The 21,701-nt window shown below is 40.7% G+C and overlaps 1 protein-coding gene and 1 long non-coding RNA gene across 2 annotated transcripts in view; both read right to left on the reverse strand.

Moving 5' to 3' along the window:
• Positions 1-21,701, reverse strand: part of LRMDA (leucine rich melanocyte differentiation associated) — a 746,646-nt gene that overhangs the window by 77,718 nt on the left and 647,227 nt on the right.
• The window catches only part of LOC310763087, a 54,039-nt gene continuing 33,489 nt past the window's right edge, over positions 1,152-21,701 (reverse strand). The window contains exons 2-3 of the long non-coding RNA XR_014548469.1: positions 2,634-3,297; positions 1,152-1,312 (exon numbers count right to left, since the gene is read on the reverse strand). This is a non-coding gene — a long non-coding RNA (uncharacterized lncRNA). The remainder of the gene's footprint in view (positions 1,313-2,633; positions 3,298-21,701) is intronic.

A 21,701-nucleotide genomic window follows, 5' to 3' on the forward strand; every position in this document is an offset into this window, starting at 1 on the left:
TTTTTTTATGGGTTTGCTATATTGGCCTTGCTATGGAATATGGTTGGTCACCTGTTGAGGGGGCCTGGTAGGAATTTTTCCATTTGGCAAATTGGCACCGGCCGTGTGGTTTTCCCCTTCCTCATAGCGATCGTCACAACTTTGTAAGGTTTGGCAGTTAGGCATTGGTGAAACCTGGTTTATGGGAGGGGAGGTTGTGGCCATCACCTGCCCCTCCTCTTTAAGGGTATTCCATGAAAGGGATCCGGGGGTGTGGATCTCATCCGAAACCTGGGTATGGGCTAGGGCCATGCCATGACCCCATCGGGGGAACTCTCAGATGATGTACATCAACAGGGTTCCCCCTACTAGTGGTTGACCCTTACTGGACTACCTGCATGGTGGGCAGGAGTCAGATATAGTCAGTTCAATACCAGTGCCTAAGCCAGTACCACTCACATTCTGTAACCAATAAAGTTGTGGCCTTAATTATCCCATTAACCAAAAATACTGGTGTCCATGTGTTTTATTATTCAACACATGGGGGAGGGGGGGAGGACTCAGGGCCTTGACATGCAGAAAGAGGGCATTTGTCCTTTTGGTTAAAGATCATTGATGTCTCCATGTGTGTTTATTTGCATGCATGTGCACCATGTAGATTTTGTGCACCATGTTGATATCAATTGGCAAACGTGAAGTTCTTGGATCCCTTTCAGTCCATCTAAGCTAGTCTGCACCACACCATCTTGTGGCAGTGATTTACATCAGTCAATTTTGCATTATGTAAAGTACTTTCTTTCATCTGCCCTGAACCTACGGCTCATCAGTTTCGCAAGGTTTATTCCATGCTGCAGTATTATGCTTTGCCTTGCTCCACTTGATTTCTGCTCCTCCTCACGTTGACTTTGCCCCTTTCCCCAACCTTTCTTGGTCCCAACAACCTGTCCCTCCCCCCGCAACATGGCAGGAGATCTATGCCTAACAGGTTCCCTTCCCAATTCAAACCTTCACCCACAAACACAAATCCATTATTCTTTAAGATGGTACTTGACACGGATACGGATTCTTGGCATTAAACAACTCCCCGCATCTCAGTTTAAAAAATAAATAGCGGTCCTGATCCAGGTTCACCAAACTAGATGACTTGCAGTGCCACTGGCTTTGAAAAACCCCTGTGTCTGAATTCCCTTCCAGGGCTAAAATGAAAAGGAGTTTCTTTTCTCAGTGACTTTGAAAAGAATGGAGTGGTGATTAACAGCAATATTTTTTTTTTAATGAAACACAACCCTTCATCCTTGCCATCTTCTGACCATCCTCGCTCGTATGCAGCTCCCTGACAAGTAGAATAATAACGGTCATACATCACTGCCCTGAAAGTCCAATCATCTAAATCTTCACTCGCTCCAGCCTCTGAGACTCAATTACTTTATTGACATGCAATCTTCATAAGGGGAGAAATATTGTGCATGTAAGGTCACTTGGTTATGAAGACATATTATCATATTATCTGCATGAGGGTTGCAGGGCTAAGACCTGACAGAGCTAATTATAATGGTACATGATAGAGTGCTCAGTACATATTATTTGCTTGGCTGCAGCTAAAGGTGAGCTAAGACCCAACATCACACTGGCTCACATGAGAGTAACGCGCTTCTGTCTCAAAGGCCGTAACTTTTCAGAGCTTAACATTTTGCACGCAGTATATCCTGGCGTTTTGTTTCTTTGTGTAATGTGTACAATACAGGAGGCACGAAATAAACTACTCCTAGCATTTTGAATAAGCAGTTTGCCAAAGTATAATATGCACTAGAACCCCACATGTGCTATAATCTGAGCATACCCACTGTATAGTGAATGTCCCTGTATGATTCACAAGGAAATGGATGAGGGGCAAATGTGAATGCTGTAGCCAATACAAGGAAGAGCAATAACTGCTTCCTAGGTGCTCAGACAGGTAAGTGAGCAAGCTCTACCTGAAAGCCCTTACTGGGGTAACACAGAATGCCCTGGCCTATCCTTGATGAGGCTTATGTTTTACCACAGCTAACTTCCCTGCTGTATCTTGCTTTCATCAGAGTCAAATTGTGGCACACAAGCTGAATCCCTTTTGGCTAAATTTCTTCAGGTACCTGGTTCAGGATTAAGCACTGAATCCTATGAGGTGTACTCTATTGTATTATGGCTTTGGTGTGAGGACAATGTTTTTGTGGATGGGCCTACCAAAAGATGGGTCCTGAATAGAGACTTTCATTATTTATAAATTCCTAAGCTCCTGCAAAGTACAAAGTTTATAACTCTGAGCTCAGTAATTTATGTACCTTTTGTGTAGATTAAGATAAGGCAGAATTACATCATCACCATAATTATATCACCCTTCATCCGAAGATCACAGGGTGGTTCACAGCATAAAAATACAAAATGAGAAAACAAAATACATTTAAAAAACCCATTAACCTCCCTCCCACAAACACATTTAAAAGGTCATAGTGTTAATCAGCCAAAGGCCTGGTTATAGAAAACTGTTTTTGCCTGGCACCTAAAAACCTATAATGAAGGCGCCAGGTGAGCCTCCCTGGAGAGAGCATTGCACAAATTACAGTTACTTGGTCAGCCTTCCACCAAGCTCCTTGACTGAATATGGATCTGAACCTCACCTCCAGATGCAACACTGCATTCACAACAGTAGTAGTAGTAGTAGTTTATCAACTGTGTTCCAAGGAATCCCAGGTTCCATTGGATGTTTATCAGTGAAGATCACAAAAGGCTTCCATACCACAACTGATTCTCTCTCCTGCAATTTGCCGCTATAAGGGAGTTGACTGGGTGTTCTGCAACATGCACTCAGTCCAAACTAGAGAAGAATAATGCTCAAGAGACCATATCTATGTCTCACTTTAGAACATACTGCAGGATCCCATGCACTGGGTAGGGGTTACGTGGCTGACAATGTAGACATCATGTCCTTAAAGCTCAAAGTCTAAGAACAGCAAAATGGTATGAAAACATTAATGGATGCATTTCTTCTCCCTGTGACTGTAATCCCCAATTGCCCCCTACAATGTTTAACCTAAAATCTGTAACTCACTGACTTCTTCCAATTCAAGTTTCCAATGCACAGTTTTCCTTCTTTCAGCTTCGTTCAGTACCCACATTTTAGTTTTTCCATTGTACTGATGCTACTGCTTAAACTGACAGTCAAACTGTGTCTTTTTGAACTACTGGCATAACATAGAACAGATTATTCTTTGATGTTCTTCTTTTCATTTTCCCCTCAGCAAGGAGCAGCAGCCATAGGAAACAAAGATAATGGAAGGGATACTGTAAAAAAAATAGGCAGTTAACTGGCAATGATATTGTCTCAGTTTCACTGTGGAATGCTCAGAAAGTGTGAATTAACAGTCCAATACGTGTTAACCTATTTCCTTACATTCAATTTTTTCTTTTTTCTTGTTGTTATTGAATAAATCCCGGCCCGCCTTGTTCCATTTGAAAATCTAAGTCATCTTAAAGAACATAATTATTAGTCCTGCATATACATTTTTATAGTAACCTTAAAAACTCACAGACAATATATACGCCAATGCTCCATGTTTACCAAGGACAGCTATAGATGCTCTCAAATTTCCCTTGAACTACAACAAAATTATCTTGTCTACCTCACAGTGTCTCCATGGCAGAATGGATCCACATGCAAATGCCATCATCGATTTCTGATGTGTTTTTGCCAGTGAAATAAGCATTTCTGTATGCTATTGTATTTGATTACCAGACCATTTATACATCAACCCAATTCCTGTCTGTGTGATCTGGCTAGCTGAGTTCAGGGCTCTGCTTCAGATGCAGTTATAACAACATGAGAAGAGTCCTGCTAGATTAGGCCAATGGCCCATCCAGCCTAGCATCTTGTTCTCACTGATGCCAACCAGGTGTCTAAGGGAAGTCCAAGAGCAGGACCTGGCTGCTACAGCATTCTCCCTACCTGCAGTTCCTAGCAACTGATATTCAAGGTCATAGTGCCTCTAATACAGGACATAGAATATAGCCATCATGGCTAAAAACCATTGAGAACCAGTCTGAAGTGAGACCAGGCAGTTCTGGTCAACCACCTGTAGGCCTGCTAGCTGAGTTGGGGAAGTTGTGAGAGCAAAGGTATAAAGTCATCTGAACTTGATCTTCCTGTGGTTCTCTCTCCTCCCCCCAAGAGCTGCTTGCAATATTTAAAGGACCTGTGGCCTATTCTGCAGCTGCATGCTCCTGTGTGGCTGTGGAGCAGGAAAGGCTGCAGGGAAATCATCTTCGGTGTAGGAGGAGGTAGTTGGTGCATCCTCTGAACCAGAGTCCTGCTAGGGCCAGTGTTGGGACCCTGAGGCTGGGGACATAGGGCAGTTCTTAAATTGGTTGCAGAGAGATTTTGTGCTGGATAAATTAAGGTTAAGCATAATTCAAATTTTGTTCTGCTAATTGTTGTCATTCCTTCAAACTTTAATTGCACGTTGTTTTATAAACAGATTTAATACAAATGTGGTTACATTCATCTCCCGCCCATTGTCTCCTCACCCTGCTTTGAACATGTGTTTTGCCAGTGAAAAAAGCGGCCTGAAGGCAAAGTGGAGTACATTGTAGATAACACCACACCAGGGAAGCCAGAGAGAGATCCAGATGCTGGAGTAGAGGTAAGGTAGAGTGCCCAGTCAGGGGTGTCGAGAAGAAAGGGGAACAGATCCTTGCCAGAGTGGGAGAAGAGGGAAAAATGACTCCTGAGGAATCTGGAGGAGGAAAGGGTGTGTGAGAGAACCCATGGTCAGAAGAGTGTCTTCCTAATATCTGGAGGAACTGATGCTCAGAGTGAAGAGATGCTTGAAGGTCTGGCTCATCAAGGAGTGGTGGATGTGCCAGTCAGCAGCAATAAGCCCTATGACCATTTACTGTAAGTCTTCTCCCTGCCCAAGTGCCCAACCCTTAACCCACAGTAAACACGGATGCTCCCCCACAGGAAATCAGTACTGTATGAAGTCTGAGTTCCGCTTCCCAAGTTGGACACCAAAGCCTGACAAAGACTACACAGCCAGCCCTATAATCCATATCTTAGATACTGCAACGTGGGAAGCACTGGTGCTTACTATCAGAAGTTGACAGTGACACCAGAAGACATCTTTGAAATGCTGCTGAATGTGTGGGAAAGGTGTGAGTGATCGCAGCATTGGTAGGAGGAAATCATCCATCCTCCCTGGAATGCCTGCAAGCTGACAAAGTTTGGTCAGACTTGTTGTGCTCTGCAGTGTGGTTTCCCAATTATGATTTCACCCAAACAGCAAGCCTACCCCTGTCACTAGGTGTTGGGGCTTTGCCATTTAAAAAATCACATTCCAATGTGAATATAATGAAATTTTATTCCTGCTGTCAGCTTTGGGAGTGAGGCAAAGGAAACTGAGGGGTACTGTGGAGTTCAAAGGGTTTTTGAAATTTCCATCTCTTCCTTCTAGAGACAAAGTGTTGTGCTTTGAACTCATGAGTGGGGTGTGTTACCTACATTTGTTTATCTTAAATAATGACCTGTTTTTGAAATCTATATATCTTTTAAAACACTAAATAATGCATGTCATTTCAGCTTAGTTGCAACTGTTGTAATTAATCATAGTCCCTGGTTTAATTTGTTACATTTTTAAATTATATAATTTGAAGGGATGTCTTCATCATAAATGCATCATAAATGCCTGTCTCTTACAAAAGCGGAATTTTTTTTTTTGTGTGTATCTCCTTCTGATGCTGAGCTGAGGAAGAAGAGGCAAACAACCCGACCAAATGTAACAATTTGGGGGAGAAAGGTTTTGCAAATTGTGTCCCCGTACTGGCTTATTAGACAAGCAGCAAAACCAGCCAGTCAGTTATTGCAACAACAAAACCCTTGAAAGCCATAAATCTCTGTCTAATAAAATGAGCTGTTTATTTAAACTTTGCTGTGCAGTGATGGCCTCTTGGAACGAAGGAAAGAGCCTTCACAGCACAGACCTTGGCAAGCAAACAGGCAGAACAAAGCCAATGAACGACAGCAACAGTAGAGAGAACAAGATGTGGAATGTGAACAGGAAAAAGCTACATATGTAGTTTTTAAAGTGACTACATGAAATTTTGTTGATGGGAACACAAAGGAAAAGGTCACCCCCTCAGGCCTCAAAGCCATTTTATTAAGGAAATATGAGGACTAAAAAGGAAACAAATGCTAATGGCATGCCCCAAACCATGAAACCATATATATATATATATATATATATATATATATATATATATATATATATAGTCAAAGTAACTTTGAAGCTAACAAGGCCAGGCATGCAATTTCAGGTCCCTGTGTTTTAGATGAACTATGGAATGTAAGGCATTCAATACATTTGGCTGAATTGTGAAGTGTACGTGACTAGGTGTCACCCACCTAGCTATAATGCATGTGGACAACATGACAATGCTGATATCACCCATAGTGCAGACACAGCTGGGACGATCTCCAGAGAATGGGTGCTGGGCAAAAATAAAATGAAAATGAGCAGCAACAGCCTTTGGGAAAACAAGAAACCTGTGCCAAAAAGGCCACAACCAAAAGGGGATGACACAAAATACTTGGGAGGCCAAAGCGGGACTTTTTTGTCCATATTAAGGTGCAGGCTAAGCAGAAAAGGTATATAACATTTTTAAAAGGTTCCCCCCACCCCACAATCATACTCAGTATGTTTGGCTATAATGAGTATTATGTGTAACAAAGGCATTTTGTCATGTTCTTTTATGAAGGGCAGAACACATGTCACTGACTGGGGCAAGAAAAATATGTCAAGAAAATGTATCCCACTGGTTTCAAATGCTGAATATATTACTTCATGAGGAATGTAGGAAACAAGCACTAAAACTAACCCTTTTGATAAGAATAGTATGCACATACATTCTTGTTAAGGCAATATGTAAGAACCAATGAGCACCTATTCAGAAAGGTGCACTGGTACGGTTTGGGTCTGCTCCTGTAACTTGCCACAAAACTTGAGCTAGTGTCTACCTTTGGCCAGGTGTTGGAGGCAAGTGAGTCAAAAGAATTAATTCAAGAAAGAAGTTACAAGAAGTGGGCACCATTGAGAAGGAAAGAGAAGGAGAATTCTCATTAAGAAGAACTTGACCTTCTCATCACCAATTACCATTATATATATTATTATTTTTAAAGATATTTATTAGGGTTTTCCATTTTATACAAACAAATAAAAAAAGAAAAAAGTTGAAAAGAAAAAATATTAAAAACACATAAATTTCATAACTTATTTTTCAATAACATATTTCCCTGACCTCCTCATGCCTCCCCTTCTTGTATTCCAGTTCAAATTGTTCATCCAGCAAATCCTTATCTCATAGCATTACAGCTAAAAACCCCTTATTTTCTATCCATCTTCTTAAATTATTGTAGCTTATACTTTTACTTATATACAAAAAAAGAACTATTTTTTCATATTCTTTTGTACCATTACAGCTAATAACCCCTTAATTTCAATCCAACATCACACCAATTACCATTATAGTGGTACCTCGGGTTACAGATGCTTCAGGTTACAGACGCTTCAGGTTACAGACTCCGCTAACCCAGAAGTAGTACCTCAGGTTAAGAACTTTACCTCAGGATGAGAACAGAAATCGCACAGAAGCGGCACAGTGGGAGGCCCCATTAGCTAAAGTGGCACCTCAGGTTAAGAACAGTTTCAGGTTAATAACGGACCTCTAGAATGAATTAAGTTCTTAACCCGAGGTACCACTGTACATTATTCTGGGACTCGTTGGTCCAGCTTGGGGCCCAAGTTGATGTGAGAGGAAAGAGTGCTTTTCACAGTCTCATTAGGTCTTGTTTTTAAATTGAACGCACTTTTCAATCTAAGATTCCCAAAACATGTTTTTTCTTCAGATTCACATACTTAGTTGCAGTCATTCGTTCATGTATTTGTAAGTCCAATGACAGATTGTTGCAAGAAGTTCTATGCTGCCTAGAGACGTGCTTAAAGACTTCTCAGAATCTTTAGCTTGCTTATAATGTGGTGACATTTTGCTGATGGAAATTGTTTGCGAATCTCTAGCATGCAGGTCACACACTGAGGAAAAACCTGGAGAGGATTCCTCATGTGCCTGGAATTCTGAGGCGAGGAGGGACCTCCCTACTGTCACCTTTCCCAACAGGATAGGCTTCAGGGACTGTCTTGCCATTGCCTCAACCAACATTCTCTGATGTGAAATATTATTTATTTATTTATTAAATTTCTATAGAGCCCTTCATCCGAAAACCACAGGATGGTTTACAATATAAATACACAAAATACATACCGTAATAACAAACAAAAGCAATATCCCCATCCCTACCATACACAATTTAAAAGGCCAGAGATTGTTTAGTTAGCCAAAGGCCTGGGAGAAGAGGAATGTTTTTGCTTGGTGCCTAAATATATGTAATGAAGCTGCCAGGTGGGCCTCCCCGGGGTGAGCATTCCACAAGAGGGGAGCTACCGCTGGAAAGTCCTGTTCTTACACTGCTGACCTCCGGACATCTCAAAGAGGTGGCACATGAAGAAGTGCCTCAGATGATGGTTGTAGGGTCTGGGTCGGTTTATATGGAAGAGTAGAAGGAACCATCACTGTCCCAAGAGAAGGAAGGGGAACCCGTGGCTCTTCAAATGTTAGGCTCCCATCAGCCCCAGACAGCATGGCCTATCAAGATTGATGACAGGGGTTGTAGCCCAACCCATCTGGGGGGCCACAGGCACCTGATTTCTGCTCTAGAGCTTTATTTTGCTTTATGTTCCCTGGAAAAATCTGCAAGGCGAGCAGTACATTATAAAAGCAATGATGAACCCAGCTGATGAAACATGTTTTTCATCCACTGGTAAATCATCTGTCATCATGCTAAGGCCAAGCATCACTGACCACTTCAGTCTCCAAAGTATCCTGCTCTAAATATAGTTTAATAATGAAAGCATTCAGCTTCCCAGTGGAACAGATGACTACTGTCAATAAATCAAATGAGCACTAGTAAAATGCAGGGTCTGAAAGGTCTTGTTTCACTTTATAATCTTGTTTGCATCTTTCATCTTTGCCCCCAGTAAAACAGATGTGTGTGTACAGGTGGGGTGGGTGCCCAAGCAAGTATCCCAACTGCCAATGAAAATTAGGTCTTAAAACGACACAGTCAAGTATATCAAATATGGCTGTAGTCTCTTATTCATCAAGTCATACATTGCACTGAGGAGCATTTTACATTTGTCCCAGCTCCCTTGAAAATAGACTGTATGGGTCCGTGGGGAGTCCGTGACTGTGTGAATGAGCAAAAATTCACACAGTCCGTGACTGTGTGAATGAGCAAAAATCTCATTTCAATGTCTTCATCTTCAAGGAAGAGGGCACATGGAATTGTGTTTTATATTTTTTCTGGCCTCCTTGAATCGGGTGTCAAATTGGCTATCATCCTTGAAATTCAGAAGGTTGTCCAGGATTTGCATTGGTGCCTCATTATTCAACACAGGTGTTCACATTCAGTTGTATTTTGCATCCCCGCCTTGAAAATGGGTGAAGAGTAGGAGAGAGCATCAGCTCGGGGGGCTCAATAACGTTGTACTGGGATGATTCTGGAGAGTGAAAGCGCCATCTTAATGTTGTTGTTGTTTAGTCGTTTAGTCGTGTCCAACTCTTCGTGACCCCATGGACCAGAGCACACCAGGCACTTCTGTCTTCCACTGCCTCCCGCAGTTTGGTCAAACTCATGCTGATAGCTTCGAGAACACTATCCAACCATCTCATCCTCTGTCATCCCCTTCTCCTTGTGCCCTCCATCTTTCCCAACATCAGGGTCTTTTCCAGGGAGTCTTCTCTTCTCATGAGGTGGCCAAAGTATTGGAGCCTCAGCTTCAGGATCTGTCCTTCCAGTGAGCACTCAGGGCTGATTTCCTTAAGAATGGATAGGTTCGATCTTCTTGCAGTCCATGGGACTCTCAAGAGTCTCCTCCAGCACCAGTCATTTTATTAACACCCCCCTTTAACAAATCAGATCAGAGCCTTCCCAAAGCCTCATGGTGCTGTTGTTTCTGCAGCTTACAGCTGATTTTTAAAAGGCTATTAACGTAGCAAGAGGACTGAAATGAAACGAAACTGTTCAGGGAAAAATTATTTTAAAACAACATGCTCAGAATTGTCCCTTCCCTACCCACTCGGGTATGTCACGTCAACAAATGTGGATATGTTTGTACTTAAGATGGCTATGTCTCTGGTTGTGTGAGAATTCAACTGGAATTCCACATGTAGCTTACAACAGAAAAGCAGCAGTGTTTGTTTCCTGGGAAATGATTCAGAAATGAAACAAACATATAACTGGATTAAGTTCACAACTCAAAAAAGCAGCAAAAAGTCTGATCATAAGCCTGAGGCACAGAGACAGTTACTTTACAGCATTCATAAGGTGGCATTATTTAGTTGCAGAGCAGGATGAAAATGCTTAAATGGTCCATAATGGGGTACAAATATGGATGAGGCAGCTGAAAATTTATATATTTTTTGTGTTTTTATATTGTAAACCATCCTGTGATTCTCAGAGGAAGGGAGGTATAGAAATTTAATCAATAGTAATAAATATAATAATATAGATGATGGGGTTATAGCTCAACATATGGAGGGCATCAGGTTGGGGAAGGCGCCTAATGAATAATTAAAACCAGAAAACCTCAAATATTAACAATGTTCAAGTGTACCTGCATTACAGATGGCCCAATGATAGTCTTTTTCAAAACTGTGTTCTTATATCTGAACTACTTTGGGGTTCATTATATGAAATCAGGAATTCCTTAATAAAATGAGAAAGGGGGACAAATATCTGTGCTCACCAGTACTGATTTGTCCCTTGCCAGGGGCATCCTGCAAGAGGATGGAAAGCAGATCTGATGCCACAGTGTCCATTTAAGCAAGAAGACAGTGAAGGCCAACAAGCCCAAATGCACTCCATGAGTGTGTCCTAGTATATGCCAGAGAAAGAAGCCTTTATGACATGGGTTCTATGGTTGACGTGTGTGGGTCCTCAGCACATGAATCAATGTAGAAAGGGCTCCCCAAAGGAAAAGGGTTTGCAAGCCACCCCTCCATTAATTTAAGCACTGAACAGAATACACATAAAAGGTACACACAGTTGGTGGTAACATATAGCGCATTATGAAGTACGCTATGGAGTAGCATTCCCAGACCTTTTCTGTTATTATTAACATTTATTTAAACAGTGCCATCAATGTACATGGCTCTGTACACAATTAAAATAAGAAAGTATAACTCAAATCTAAAATACTTTCTCTTCTGATAGAACTGATGGTTCAAACCGTTAAGTCAAAGCAGGCTCCCTTTCAGCATGTCAAATTAATGCAAGTGAATGCAAAGCATTAAGGACTCCCCACCCTCCTAAAACGACACCAATATTTCTTAACCCACAGAGTCAGCAGTTCTCCAAAACCATCCAAATTTTAAATAAATAACATATGTGAATATAAACTAACTCTACCCAGCTTCATTTTATTATTTTTGCCTTGTAATTTATTGAGTTCCATCATTAAACAGATTTGGGGGGGGGGGTATATACAGGAGATAAAAGAAAAACGTAAAGCTTTTTGGCTGTTTTGATCACCTTCTTATATTACAAGTTTTTCAAAGCCTCCCCCCTTCACTTAAATACTAAGGTTAGCCACATAATTGCAGATCTTTTTTTTCTTCTGGTTAACATCAGTCCATTACTAGGCTATGTAACAGGATCTTGGAATCAGCTGCTGGGTCTGACCTCTACAGCTCACTCATTTGAATGTTCTTGAAGTGACATTGCCTGTCACAACTCATCAACTGATCACATTCTTAAAGTGAGTTATCTTCTTAAATTGCCATGATATTTCCCCCCACCCTATTTAAATATATGGTTGTACACTTTGCCTTTCCTAGACCAGATTCATACTTTGCCCTGGAAAGAGTAACAGATTCTACTATTTTTGCAAACCATTTCCACTCACAATATAAATCAAACTCTGCTTCAAGTTGCTAAAGGGTTTGGCATCGGCTATAAAAAGGTGAGAATGTTTCTAACGCATCCAGTGATTGTTTTGAAGCCAGTTTAAACATAGAGAAGAAACTAAACTTAAGTATTTGATGACATTTTGGAAACTCATGATGAGTGTATGTTGGGGAGTTAAGGAAAGTTCTGGTCCAGTAAAATGTATAACATTAATCTGTTTTTTAATCTTATTCTGTGGGACTGTGGCAAAATGAACAGGCACACTTCACTCAGCCACTGACTACTTTTCCATGGCTCCACTGAGCCCTGTCCTGCCACTTACCTCTTCAGAGTTTTCTGCCACCCCTCAGAGTCTTGGTTTACCTTTACCTCTGAGTGTGCAATTTCTAGTTCGCTAAGTCTTCTCATAAATATGTGCAATAGCAACTCGCTTTCTGTCACCTCTTTAGGTTGGTGATTAATTATTAGGTGTGAGGGTTATCAAGATATTCTGAGTTTTTACCCCTTAAAACAAATTATTAACCTTTTAAAAAAAAATCCATAAGCAAAACACTCCTTAAATCTGCCTCAATAATAAGAGCATTGAGATTAAAGAAACCAGTTAGAAGTCATCTATTTCAAATTCATCAGGTTTTGTTACACTAATTGGTTCTATATTCTTTACTGTAGCCAATCCGATTTTTATGTTGCAAGTTCCAAAAGTGGCAATATGTTGAAATCACTATTGTGGAAAAAACCTCAGGGCAAAGAGGAATTTTCAACACTCTTTTCAGATATCAGTTTGAAATTATCGAAGTTTTCTTGGATTCACAATAGATTCTTGCTATGACCATTTTTGTTGTTGTTGTTGCTAAATGTAAGGTAACTTTCGAGTCAACAGCTGTGGAAAGGAATTGAAGCATGTGCATCGTAAAACTGCCAGTGGAATCAGACGGGTAAGGGATACATCTTGATTTAAATCTTGGAATAAGAACTTTAATCTTTGGAACTGGTAGAAGATTATCATTTCTAAATTATGAGGAATTATTCTATTTGCGGGATACCTAAAACCTTCTGGGGAAAATGGGGGTGGCTGTGCCAGTTCATAGTATGAGTCAATGTCTGAATGTTAGGGGGATAGTTTGTTTCATCTAGGGTTTGTACTTCTTGTGCTGGCCAACTTATCCCCTCCCCCGTCCCCAATTTCTCCTTGGTCACAGGAAACACTAACAGGCACTGAGACATCAGGTCTTACAGACAAAAGCCTGTCTAATGTATAATAAGGTTCATCTCCAAGAATGAAAATGGGTAAATATTAGTAAAAAAAATTACACAAATCACTTTCCCAACTTACATAGCCTTTGGATCCAGAAATAATAAAATGTGTATCTGTTTACCTGCGGCAAACTTGCAACAATTCTCAGACACAGTGATTTTAGAATATGAATTCATAACACGCTGGCTTTTAGTGAACTGAAGTCAGCTGAAAATTATGTTGATCTCAGGTCATGCTGGCTGCAGGCTGGCCCTTATTGTACAGTGACTGGCTGGTGTGAAACACAGACTCATATTCAAACAGTGAAGATTGTCCCAAAAGTCTGGCAGCAATGAGGACTTTCTTGGATTTGCACACCCCTCTGACTAGCAAACACCAGGACTACTCTGAGTACTGAAGGAACATCATTCTTTGCAAAGGATGAACAAAGGATGTTTCCTTCCATAAAGACTTGAGAAATTGGAAAATAACACTGCATAGGTAGATAATATTTTCTAAGTATTGTCTTTTCAGGAAACATTAGGCACTACTGGGGAGCGGGGAGGTTGCCTCTGGGCTTTTGCTAGTACTAGATACGTCAAAGGAGGTTTTCACTAGTAATTTGGGAAGCTTGCGCCTCTGGGAGTCACTGCTGTGATTTCAAAATAGAATTATCCGATGCTGTGTGATTTCTTGAATCATTAGTTTCCCATCTCATCCACCTTATTTCTTCATTTCCCCTTTTATTTTGCACGATCCAGCAGCAAAGGAGATGTAAGAAGAAAGGCACCTTAGGGAACAAAGGGAGTAGTGTACTTATCCTCCCCATTAATACATAAACAAATTTACATATAATTATCTGATTAAGCTGCCAAGTGATTAACTCTGTGGAACATTCTGTATCTGTGAATTTATGCAGGTCTATCTATGTAGTGGCATATCTGGGAAAGTTATCTACATTTTTAAAAACCTGTGTTTTAACTTGTACTACGTCCTTCACCTAGTCAAGCTAATACTAATATACATTTTTAAAGCATGCAGGCTAGTCTTGTATAAAGTGAAAGTTGCTCCCAAACTAACCCTCCCCGGGAAACTTTATCTTCATCAATAGAGGAATGATAATACTGATCAACCCTACAGTGCTATCATAAAAAATTCTCCTTTTTCTGCAATTTCTGAGATAATCCATAAGAAACAATTAGAAGATTTATTCTGAAGTACTTCTTCATGCTAAGTATTAAGTAATTTTGCTATTGCTCACTCAAGAAAAAATGCAGCATTGCAAGTAGTTGTCAGCCGAAAGGCCCTGAATTTCCACTCCACAGGCTTTCCTGTCCCACATTCAGTGCTATTTTTATAGAAAAAGAGGTGTCGGAACTCACCATGAACACCTCCCTTGTTCTCTTATAATGGCAAAAGTGCCAGGACAGAGTTCCAGTGAGTTCTGGCTGAAAAAAACAGTCCTGCGTATTATTGAAGGATGAAGGTCCCTTTGCAGGCCAGTCAACCTGTACTTTGTAGAGGACTAGTCTCCATGTGTTTTAGATTCATTTAAGTATTTTACTGTGTCACTGCATTAAAAGCACACAATAATGGTGTAACATGTGGGACAGGGAAGAGGTCAACATACATCTTCATAAGGATGAAGCAATAGTGGGAAAGGGGCTACCTGAAAAATCTGCCAGATCTTTATTAAGGTTTTCTGGAGGCACGCAGACTGCAGAAAGAACATGGGCATCTAACCATGGTGTTTACAGTATCTGATCACAGAGCTGCTCTGTAACCACAAAAAGAGATTGCTAATATTATCTGCTAAGCGAGAAGCAACAGAGTACATAGGTGGTTTTGCCAATGCACCATACACTTGATCTTCCCCTACTTTCTCCTACCCTGCTTGCCTAGCTTGGCAGGTTTTAGCCCAGAATGTTTATGTGGCTGCTGCCACTCCATAACTTAACGCAGTGGTGGAAGTGCCAAAGACGCCACACTTCTCATTACCACCCCCTGTTTGGGCAAGCTGGAGAACTTCCTCTGGCTGGATTCTTCCCAATGGCTGCCAGTTTCTGGTCCTACTTTAAAGGGATTTATATCTCCTAAATTCTTCACACCTTGGAACTGTGTGCAGCAGAACTTAAAGGAAATTCTTGTTTAACAATGCACTTTAACTTAAAGTAGAAACTTACATTGATCAGCACACTGTGGCATGAGTTCAACATACTGAAAGTCTGAGCAAGCTCTTCCAAAGAAATCCAAAGCGTGCTGTGTGTGTTTGGAAAGTATTCCTTCCAGCTGAATTTGAGCAGGCCTGGCAGAATAAAAGCCTTTGATTTGAGGGGAGAAAATATATTTAGGATTTTGCAATGGGCCCTTTGAGGGTCATTTATTGTGCATACTTTTCAGCAGTACGTCTGAAATTAACATTGCCTCTTTGCAAAGCAACAGGAGGTCATGTTATTATGAGAACACAATCAGTAGAATTGGTTATGACTAGGCTTACTTTCTGAAAATGACAGTCTATGCTACAGCAGCCGTTATATTAATATTTTCTATTTTACTTAAAAACAAAACAAAACAAACCCTGGAAATTTTACTGTGCAGCTGATGGAGTTGTTGTAAACTAAAAGATCGCATGATCTGATCAAGACCCAAAGAACCCACTTTTAAAATACCCAAACCATCTGGCTGGCTGTCCCATGATAAATCTCTATGATAAATGTCTTCGTTTTGATGTTACAAAGGAACCACAAACCTGCTCAGTTTTTGGCACAGCTGAACACTCACTGGCAACAGTAGAATAGAACTCACATGTCCAAAAATAGAGAAATAAATCATTTTGACCTGTGGGGGTGTAATAGATTTAGAAAAAAAGCTGATTGTAATTAAAGGGAAAAAAGGGTTAGCCATTATAATTCATCTCTGGAGGGAAGGTGTATTTTTAAAGTTCATTCACTGCATTATTCCGACACATAGTTTCATATCAGTATATTTCAGCATAACTGTATATTTACAGTTTGATTCATATAATCACATGCAGGATATTTGGTGGGGGGAAACACAAATTAATTGCATTCCCATCCCCCAATATGCTGAATGCACATGCACTATTCTATTAGTGGCTGAATTTATATTCAGGGCCATTTCACACATTACCCAAAGACAAGCTTGTGTTTGAAATTGAGTGTGCATTCAACAGGAGTTTGTAAATAGCCTTAATGAGTGTATCTGCATCTATACATTTTGCAATCATAATTTACATTTTTAGGTGTAGCACAGCTGTAAATGTAATGTATAAAGTGGTCAGTTCCAGGGGAGTTCCTTTGGATGCCTGGGAACACCCCACTCTGCCAATGTTACTTTCCCCTTCCCCAAAGGTAAGATATTGCAGACAAATAGTAGTGGCTTGCAAGACTGAAGAGAGCAGCGCTGCTTGCATCAGCAACCTTGCAATGCATCCTAGTCCGGAATCCAAAGAACCACAACCAGGATCTCAAGAACCTTGTAAATATTCCCGCCTCTCCACCACTTGCTATACAGTGGCACCTTGGTTCCCGAATGGCTAAGTTGCCGAACAAATCAACTCCTGAACGCTGCAAACCCAAAAGTAAGTGTTCTGGTTTGCGAACATTTTTCGGAAGCTGAACATCTGACACAGGCTTCCACTTGAGTGCAGGAAGCTCCTGCAGGCAATTGGAAGCTGCGCCTTGGTTTTTGAATGCTTTCATGAGTCGAATGGATTCCTGGAATGGATTAAGTTTGAGAACCCAGGTACCACTGTATTGCAATCCACTTCTGAAACAAAAGGGAGTCCTAACAGCACCTTGTATCAAGTGTAATTGTAGGAGTCTACTGTGGCGCTGTGGGTTAAACCACAGAGCCTAGGACTTGCCGATCAGAAGGTCGGCGGTTCGAATCCCCGCGACGGGGTGAGCTCCCGTTGTTCGGTCCCAGCTCCTGCCAACCTAGCAGTTCGAAAGCACATCAAAGTGCAAGTTGATAAATAGGTATCGCTCCGGCGGGAAGGTAAACGGCGTTTCCATGCGCTGCTCTGGTTAACCAGAAGTGGCTTAGTCATGCTGGCCACATGACTGTACGCCAGCTCCCTTGGCCAATAAAGCGAGATGAGCGCCGCAACCCCAAAGTCGGCCACGACTGGACCTAATGGTCAGGGGTCCCTTTACCTTCACCTTACTGTTCAAAAAAATACAAAAAGCCCCACAAACAAAATACAACTAGACAAACTGACAATACCCCTCATCAGAATAGAGGAGGGGGGAAATGTGCCCCAATGGGCCAGTCAAGGGACATCCAAATTCCTTTTCAGCCCTCATAAAGTGTGACTGGTTAATCTCATACTACTACAGAGCAGGTGGGCAGGATTCCACAAATGCAACAGATGCCGAGGGTGCTACTGCCCCTTGTTCCCCTAATGTGCTTCTTCCTAATGGGATATGGGGCAAACTCATGGGACTCCTGCTGTAAATGTGGGACAATCCTTGTGGGAACTGTTGACTGCTTCAGTAAATTGATTTGATTACATCTCACCAAGATTGCAAAAAAACAGGTTGCGCTGTGGCATACCCTACACCATTTCACAGATGAAAATAGGGATATTCTTGTGCACTTCTACTCCCACAAGTCTTACTCACGACCATTTGCACTAGAAACACATTGCTGAAGGCTCTTTTCCACCTGGTGTACTGATTGCCCAGAGTGTGTTATTTTAGCCAAAACAACACAAGAAAAACAAAATTGTGTTTTGTGAAATGGCAAATGGCAAATTATATGGGCTTTGTTATTAATTACTCCCATGTGTACTAGAAACAAGATGTATTTGAAAGGGTCGACCCTAAATGATGACTTTCATCACCTTATTTGAAGGTTGGAGGACTGCTGTTTTTATTTCCCACAATTCTTCTGTATATTTCTATGTCGATCTAGCATTGTTTCCAGGAGACTAATGGGAAATAAAAATGGTGACCAGCTGCCACCACTGGGTTACAGCAGTAAATCTGATGAGCACCCAAATGCACATCCAAGTGTCAATGTTGTGCACCCACCCTGCATTGCTTTTAATGGGGTGTGAATTGCAATGCAGTTCTCCAGTCTCATTCTGGCACATGAATGTCTGTTTTTAAGTACAACTAAAGCCATGTAGGGCAAAGTACAGGAATCTAAATAGCTTGGGAATCAGGTGCAGAGACAGCTAGGTTCATTGATTTGTGAATGCATATTAGAAAGTCAGGAATTAAATACAGTTGTAGACTCATAATAGCCATCATTTTACTGACACATAAATCTACCGATAAAATCATAAAATACCAAATATGTATAGATTACATGCTAAAATGATCTATATAGCCTGGACTCTTCACAAAAGAGCAAGGAAAGTGTTTTAAATTACCGTACAACTTTCAATTACACATATTGAATCAACTCTTGATGAATTATAATGTGAACTTCTTAGAAAATGACTGCTAAGAAAACAATTTGATTATATCCCCTTGTTTAGCCCACAAATAAAAGCAAACTATTCTCCACTCAATAAGTGGATAATTTTTGTTTATCAACATACCTTTCTCTCAAAATTCTGCAATGCTAAAACCTGTTTCTTTTCTCTGAATTCACTTGTGCATGGAAATATTTTAGTGGGCTGGTTCACTTTGCTCATGTACACACATCAAATAATTTGAATAGGAGGATGAATAATCACAGATTAAATACTGCAGGAAGACCTGTCTTCACTCTGGTGCACCATGAGGTATAGAAGCCAGTCAGAGAAGGGATCTGAAGATGGTCCAGAATGCAACAGAAGGGATCTAAGAGGGGCCCAGCACAAAGGAAATGCAGATAAGCAAGGGTTAAAAGCAAAAACCACTCAATGGGTACAAAATGGAAGAGACAAAACGAACTGTGGGGAGGAGGAAGCCCAGAGAGAAATGAGATGGGAAGCCCAAAAAGCAGGAAAGAGAGTGGAATGCACCTTGGACTGGAGTGCTGAGACCATGGCCAACTGGGCCCGTGGATGGAGGCAAAGGGTGTGGTAACAAGATACTGCTATATTGTTCTTACTGGGAATCCCAGATAAAAGAAAATAATGCTTAGCGGCAACAAGTGCAACAAGCAAGGAGGCTTCTGGTACAACTCTGTGCCCTAAGAAGCTGGAAGGCAACCAGGGACAAACCTGGTATGTGTTAATCCATAATAAATCCCAGGTTTTGTTTGAAGTACTTGTCATGCAAGGTTCTACTTACCACAAATTCTTATTACTTCACATACAGTGCAATTCAATAGTTCACACTCTTGGCTCCCCCTCAGCAAAGACTGGTTCATGTAGAGGCACATCAGTTAATTCCTCTGTATTTGATTAATGTAGTTTTGATAGCTGGGCAGTCGAATATGTGAACCAACCCCATGGAATAACATATGCAACACAGACAGATATGAAAGTTCTGGCTTTATCTTTAGATCTGTGATGGTCGGTTCGTTGACATAAAGTTAGCATTTTGTATTCCAGTTGTCAAGTAAGGAACATGCATGTGTAACTCAGACCAGTCAATCAACACATCTGGAAGTAGGGGACTGGTTTAGATGGTGACTTTTTTTTTTTACATGATGCTCTCAATGAGGTAGTGATAGCATGTAGAAACATAATGTATATACTCAGACACACTTGGAAATAGGGGATGGGGATAAATTTGATTCAGTTCACATTTAAGTGAACTTAATTAATTCACACTTTCTGAAACAATACACTAACTGAAGGAGTGTCGTTCTTCAAAAATGGCATTTCTCTGAATATTGCAATGCAGCTATCCAGTCAAATAACTTGTACAAAAATGCTTATACCAGGGGAATGTGCACAGAAATGCAGCTGTTAGTGAAAATAGTGTACAGAAATCCATTACACAGCTGTACCTTGGTTGCCAAACGCCCTGGAACTCGAACGTTTTGGCTCCTAAACAACTGAAACCTGGAAGTGACTCTTCCGGTTTTCTAACTTTTTTTGGAAGCCGAACATCTGGCACGGCTTCTACAGCTTCTGATTCAGAAGCTGCAATTTGGAAGTCAAACACTATGGAAGTCAAACGGACTTCCGGAACAGATTCCATTCAACTTCCAAGGTACGACTGTATTAGGTAAGAATGCTTTGCAAAATTGTGCATATTTGGTAAAATGGCATACAAAATGTGTTTATTAGGAGAAATTCACACATCACATACTGATGCAGAAATGTGGAGAGCTGAATTTAACATTATTCAAATTAGAAATTGAGTGAAATCAAAATTCAGATTCACCCATCCCTACTTAGACGATACTTCTGTGATCAAAGGTGTCCCCCAAGTGTTCTGCTCTGATTATGAAAATTCTACCCAACTGTACCAGTCATACTGAAGCTTCATGTGGCATTGTTTTTACTTGATTGGGGGCTTGCACATACAGTGGTACCTCGGGATACGAACGGGATCCGTTCCGGAGCCCCGTTCGCATTCCGAACGGAACGCAAGACGCGATAGTGCGTCTGCGTGTGTGCGGGTCGTGTTTTGCCACTTCCGTGCATGCGCGTGATGTCATTTTGACCATATGTGCATGTGCGAGTGGAGAAACCCAGAAGTAACATGCTCCGTTACTTCCGTGTCGCCGCAGAGCGCAGCCTGAAAGTGCTCAACCTGAAGAGTATTTATCCCGAGGTATGACTACTCAAGGATGATCGCATGGAGAAAATTCAGTAGCGAAACACAAAATGTGAGCAGGTCTATAACAACATCTGTGAATTGAAAACACAAAAAACACAGGCCTCTCAGTCTGGAAGAGTAAAATGGGGAGGGGGGCAGGAGATCATGTGTGTTGCCCTGAGGTCTTTGAGCAAAGGGAAAGATAAAAATGTTTTAAAAGTGTGAAACAATGATCTGTGATGACCCATTCATTCAGAGTCATCACTCGATATTGCAGGAACAGAGTAATAATGGACATTCGTCTGAGAAGGCACTTAAAGTGATGAAATAGTCTTCAATTGATTTAAATCAATTCCAGCTATTTATGCAACATGAGCTTTACTTTTTAAAGTGTATATACACTCCTTTCTATTATTCTTTTCGAAATTTTGTTCAGAAATGTATTCTTTTTTTGTGTAAAACACCCAGTGCTATGTCAAACAAAATTAAAGAACAAAAGTAATTTGTTTTAACAACAAATATATTTTAAACTCTTGAGTTAAATTTTATTTTGCCACAGAATACAATATGTGATTTTTGCTGTCCTTTGTCCCTATGATTCCTTGTTGATTTTTCCTCTTTTTGTGTGTGTAATGCTGTTTGTTTCTATTAAAATCAATAAAAATACAAAATGGGGAAAATGTGAGAAACAATGATTCATCATCCACTTAGAGAAAGATCAATAAACTACATTAAAAATTCAGTTGGAAATATTTAAATATTATGGGCT

Source organism: Podarcis filfolensis (genome assembly GCF_964270895.1).
Source record: "Podarcis filfolensis genome assembly, chromosome: 5".
In the NCBI taxonomy this organism is placed as follows: Eukaryota; Metazoa; Chordata; class Lepidosauria; order Squamata; family Lacertidae; genus Podarcis; species Podarcis filfolensis.